This window comes from Notolepis coatsorum (genome assembly GCF_963971535.1).
Source record: "Notolepis coatsorum genome assembly, chromosome: 19".
Classification (NCBI taxonomy): Eukaryota; Metazoa; Chordata; class Actinopteri; order Aulopiformes; family Paralepididae; genus Notolepis; species Notolepis coatsorum.
Window position 1 is genome coordinate 86003250 of NC_140183.1, and position 6329 is coordinate 86009578.

Consider the following 6329-nt stretch of genomic DNA (forward strand, 5'->3'; position numbering starts at 1 on the left):
CCGTTGATATCTGACATCACCGTTTACAAATCCGCCTTTTATTTATCCCATAATACGCGATAGTGTCTTCTTGGTTCGACAGCAGTGAATTCTCCGTGGAGTTCGGGTCAGTCCATTATTTCACATCCCATGGGGGGTGTTTCCTCACTTTCATGACCATATATGGATAATCATGCACGAGCATTGACGGTAGAACAAAGTGGTATTCATCAACACGGAGGAGCATAGAGCCTGTGTACGCAGTGTGTGATGAATCCCGACTTCCCTGTGCGTACACTAGTTCTACATTCCGTGCTTACGTGTGGAAATAGAAATGTTCTACGCACACTATTGATGAATGAGGGCCCTGGCCTTTTTAAGTACAAGGGAAAGAGTAGAACGGACAACACACAACGCAGAGTAGGACGATCTGGTTCTTTATATAAGAACCATAGACCCTTGTTACTTCAAAAGCATGGCCTAGGAGAAATTAATGAGAATGGAGAGAGATTCGTGGACACCTGTGCCCTGAACAACCTGGTTATCGGAGGAAGCGTCTTCCCACATAAGAGGATCCACAAGGCAACCTGGGTATCACCGGATGGAGTGACCGAGAACCAGATAGACCACTTCTGCATAACCAGCAATTTCAGGAGATCACTACAGGACCTGTGAGTAAGGCGAGGAGCAGACATATAGCATCAGACCACCACCTACTAAGCGCTACGCTCAAGTTGAAACTGAAGAAACACTGGATGGAAACAACATCAAAGAAACATATATTCAATGTCCACCTCTTAAAAGACACACAGATAAGAGAAGTGTTCACACTGAAGCTGAAGAATAGATATCAAGCCTTGCTAGATCTAAGCAGTGACGAAGGAGACCAGCAAGACCAATGGGAGCTGTGGTGTTCCACAAGGAAGCATACTAGGACCGCTACTGTTCCTAATTTATGCAAATGACATGTCGTCAGCTTGTTCCTGTTTGCGGACGACTCAGCCCTGCTGGTCTCTGACAAGAACAAGTTGCAGGTTGAAAAAACCCTCAGCTCGGAACTAGGCAAAATCTGCATATGGCTCGCTGATAACAAACTATCATTACACATGGGCAAAACAGAGTCCATTCTCTTCGGTTCAAATAACAAACTCAGCAAGACCGACGGCTTCTCAGTTACAGTGGGTGACAATATTGTCACAAGGAAAGATGAAATTACCTACCTGGGTTCCATCCTAGAGGCAAATCTTTCCTGTGACAAAATGGCATCCAATGTAATAAAAAAAGTCAACCAACGAACTAGATTCTTGTACTGGATCTCCTCTCTGGTAAACAAGAATACCCTGAAGACTCTGGCAGGGGCACTCATTCAAGGGTACTATGACTATGCTTGCACCTCATAGTACCAAAGTACCTCAAAGGCGCTAAAAACAAGATTACAAACATCACAAAACAAACTAGTCAGACTACTACTTGACCTTACCCCTAGAACCCACCTCACCCCTGCACACTTGGCTTAGAGTAGACGACAGAGTACAGCAACTTGCAATGGGCCTGGTCTACATGATACACTACATGACCAAGGTACCCATGTACATGTCAAAATACTTCCCAAAGGTCAGTGAATACCACGACCACAACACCAGAGGAAGCTCAACAAATCATGTTAAACCCAGATTCGGCTCAAACAAGGGACTAAACACGTTTCGCAATTATGCCACATCAATGTGGAACGCCCTACCCAAAGCTGTAAAGGAATGTGAATCCCTACCCACATTCAAAACTGCTCTTAAAGAGCACCTACGGGAGGCTGCAATTCGAAACTGGCCACCGTAAATGGCCAAACCCCCCACCCCCTCCTAATAGACAGTCTCCTCCCCACCGCATGTATATATTCTCCCCCTCCAAATGTACAGTCTCCTCACCACCGGATGTATATTTCTCTCCCACCCACCGACCCCCTCCTAATGTACAGTCCCCTCCTCATCATATGTATATACTGTCAGGATCTATGAGTAACAGTACTGTATATTTGGATACCAAATATGTCACAAATGTATCAGTACTAAATACCTATATGTCCCTATGCCATAAATGTCATGTATGTTGAGTATGTCATAAATGTCAATATGAATTTAAAATGGGGGACCCTGATGTAAACAAGACAAACGGCTTTCTCTGGTCTGCATGCCCTTAACAATTGTGTGTATTGAGCCGTACTGTATTGTACCCATTCTGCAATGTTAAATAAAGTTTTCATTCATTCATTCATTCATTCATTCATTCATTCATTCATTCATTCATTCATTCATTCATTCATTCAAAGGATAAGGGAAACTCTCAAGGAGGGAAAGACCATCACAAGAATGGACCAACAGCAAGAGGGATGGGCAGAGTATTTTGAAGAACTCCTGAATAGACCGACACCTAACCCCCCGGACATTCAACCTGCAGAGACTGACATAGTCATCAACTGTGGAAAGCCCAGCAAGCAGGAAATCCAACAGGCCATTGCACAACTAAAGAATAGTAAGGCAGCAGGACCAGACAACATCCCTGTGGAGGCACTGAAGGCAGACATAGACACCTCGGTAGAGATGCTACACCCTCTGTTTGAGAAGATCTGGGAGAAAGAGGAAGGGCCAACAGATTGGAAAGAAGGCTACTTGGTCAAAATACCTAAGAAAGGAGACCTCAGCCAATACCACAACTACAGAGGAATCATGCTTTTATCGGTGCCAGGAAAAATCTTCAACAGAATCCTCCTCGAATGAATAAAGAAAGCGGTGGATCCGCAGCTAAGAGACCACAGCAGGCAGGCTTCCAGCCCAATAGATCATGTGTGGACCAGTTTGCAACCCTCCGAATCATAGTCGAGCAATCATTGGAATGGAACTCTCCACTATACATCAACTTCGTAGACTACGAGAAGGCATTTGACAGCCTCCACAGAAACACCCTCTGGAAACTGCTTCAACACTATGGCATACCAGAAAAGCTTGTCAACATCATGAGGAACTCCTATGAAGGAATGACCTGCAGAGTCATACACAGCGGACAGCTCACACGAAGCTTCCAAGTGAAGACCGGAGTAAGGCAAGGCGGTATACTGTCTCCCCTTTCCTCTTCCTCCTGGCCATCGACTGGATATTGAAGACCACAACAGCACAGAGGAGAAACGGGTTCCAGTGGACACTCACAACACAACTGGATGACCTAGACTTCGCAGACGACCTTGCCCTACTATCCCACAGTCGACAACAGATGCAGGAGAAGACTAACATACTGGCAGACACCTCAACACAACTAGGCCTCAACATCCACCAAGGAAAGACCAACATACTCAAGATCAACAAACAACGAAGACCCAGTAAACCTGGAGGGAACAGCACTTGAGGAAGTAGAATCCTTCACCTACCTAGGTAGCATCATAGATAAGAAGGGTGGCACGGAGGCAGATGTCAGAGCAAGAATCAGCAAGGCAAGGGCCTCATACATCCAACTAAAGATCATCTGGAGCTCCAAGGTATTCAGTCAGCAGACAAAGATCAGACTATTCAAATCCAACATCAAGCCATTACTCCTATACAGATCAGAGACGTGGAGGACAACCAAGATCACAATGACTAGAGTGCAGTCATTCATCAACAGATGCCTGAGGCGGATCCTGAACATCCACTGGCCAGATACCATCAGTAACAACGATCTCTGGCAGAGAACGGGCGAACAACCAGTGGAAGAACAAATCAACAGAAGAAAGTGGGGATGGATCGGCCACACACTACGCAAACCAAACACCAGCACCACCAGACAGGCCCTTAGATGGAACCCCCAAGGCAACAGGAAGAGAGGCCGGCCCAAGAACACCTGGCGCAGGGACTTGGAGACAGACATCACACAGAGCGGACTGACATGGAAACAGCTGGAAAGCAAAACACAGGACAGAGGACCCTGGTAAACTGTTGTCGACGGCCTATGCTCCCCCAAAAGGAGCGATAGGCGTAAGTAAGTAAGTAAAATAAACATGGAAATATAGCAGCCTACTATATAGGCCTACATGTGCCTATTGCACATGTCTGTCTGTTGTGCACATGTGATTTAGAAACAAATAAAAACTGGGCATGGAATTTAAGTTGTGATTCATGGTCTTTGAATTTATTATTATTAACAATACTTCGGTATCATTAAACACACAAAAAAATTTAAGATAACACATGTAAATTAGGACACTGTCGTTTTTTTCTGTATCATGGGGAAGAGAAGATGTGGTTGGTCAAGGTTAGTAAAAGAGGAACACTGGTAGAATGGAGAAAATGTGTTTGTGAATGGAGGGTAAACCTAAACAGTGGTTTAAAAGTAGAGAGGAGTGAAAGGTGAATGAGATGGTGGGGAGAGAACACAGAGAGAGTTGGCTCTGTGACACAAAATGGAGAGACAGGAATGAGAAGAGAGAAGGAGAGGAAAGAGAAAAGTGGAGAGTATCCCATACATTACAGATAAGGCACTTGACAAACAACAAAAAAACTATTTAAAAAGTACAACAACAAAAGATACAACTTTTCATTATTTTCATGTATTCCTCATACTTCCGATAGTTGATCTCAAGCCCCTGCCCTCTTTTCTTGACACTCCGATCATAACTGTTGCTTTATCTCGGTCAAACAAGGACTTTTTTTCTGGCTTTTTCTTGAACCCTCCTATCACAAGCTTTGCTGTCCTCTGTCAAGCTAAGAGAGAGGGCGGAGCTTGATATAGGTCAATTGAGTGATTGAGTTGGTAAAAAAAAATAAAGAAGAAAAACACCTGATTTCATGATCTTTCATCTCTCTGAAATACTAAATGTCAAACAAGAACATTGACTGTAAACCCGTTTCTCACATTAGGAATCATACCTCAAATCACTCTCCTAAAACAAAATAACACTTTAATTCTCACCCAGGACTACTAGGTAATTTGGCCCAAACCATGGAGAGAAAGATGATCTGATCTGGCTCATTCCAGTCTCTCCTGAGTAAAACCACAGACTTTCTCTAGTATATATATATATATATATATATATATATATATGAAAATAAAAAATAAATTCCTGTCTTGACAAACCATTTAAACCCCTTCTGATTAGTCTGTGGCTATCCAGAGTCAGCTCTCTTTTTCTCCAGTGGGTGCATGACGAGTCACCATCAGTGTGGTTCACGATTCTATTGGACCAAAACTACCCTGCTGGACCAAAGCTACCCAATTCTGCAGAAAAACGAGCAGGAACCGATTGATTATAATGCAGTGTTTGAGTAGAGCATGTCAGTTTAGATCTAATTTTCAGATATTCGTGACTAGCATAGACAGAGAGTTCAGATGAGGTCACCCTTTAGCTGACACGTATTTTGATGAAAAGCCTTGTTAGACGTCGTACTAGAATGAGGTCCAAATTGTTCTGGACTGGAAAATAGATCAAACATGAAAGAAAAACTGACATTCTTTATTGGATTCCTCACTAGCTGGACCACTGATGGATTATTTGGACCTTAGATAAGAAAGAAATAAATTAAATAAAAAGAACACTAACAAGAATTTAAAATGGTTGATATACTTCAGGGGGGAAGAAATCCGCCCATGTGCACTGCTTAGTGTACTGTGTCAAATAACAGACACAGAGTGTATTATCTGTACGGTACAGTCATGAACACTTAAGATAACAATAGATGATTCATTTTCAAAAGAATCATTTTTTTTTTAAACGTTCAAAATGCATTTTCTCTCCAGTGCCAAACATGTCTGTCGACAGAGTAAGATAACCACGGCCACATAACGACAATACTGCCAGACCGAAGGCACCCCTAAGCAAAAATAAAAAATCAAACAGTTAAAAGATTTAAGAAACCAATCTGTTAAAAAAAATAATAATATATAGAAAATACACTTTCAGCTTCCAGCAGCAGCTTCCAGCTCATTGATTCATCTTCATTACTGAACTGAGACCAGATTTAGGCAAACACTACTGCTTACTCCTGTCATTAAAGAGGAAACATTACAACGCAGACAACCTCGTGAATGGCCCTATGGGCAGTGAAGGAGAGCAGTCCTACTGCAAACATTTCAGACTCAGAGACGTTACATAGATACAGACACTGTGGGAGCTGAGCAAATTCAACTGCATAGATTGTGGGGGGGGGGGAGGGGGGGGGGGTAAATGCCCTCTCACTTTCATAAAATATCACTTTCTGGTATTTTTTTGTCAAAAACACATAAAGGCACAATGGACCAAAGAAAACCCGACATGCTAAAAAGGCAGAATGCATTAAAAAGTCAGCATTTAAAGAAATGTCCAAAACACTGGTTGGCTGTAAGGCACATGA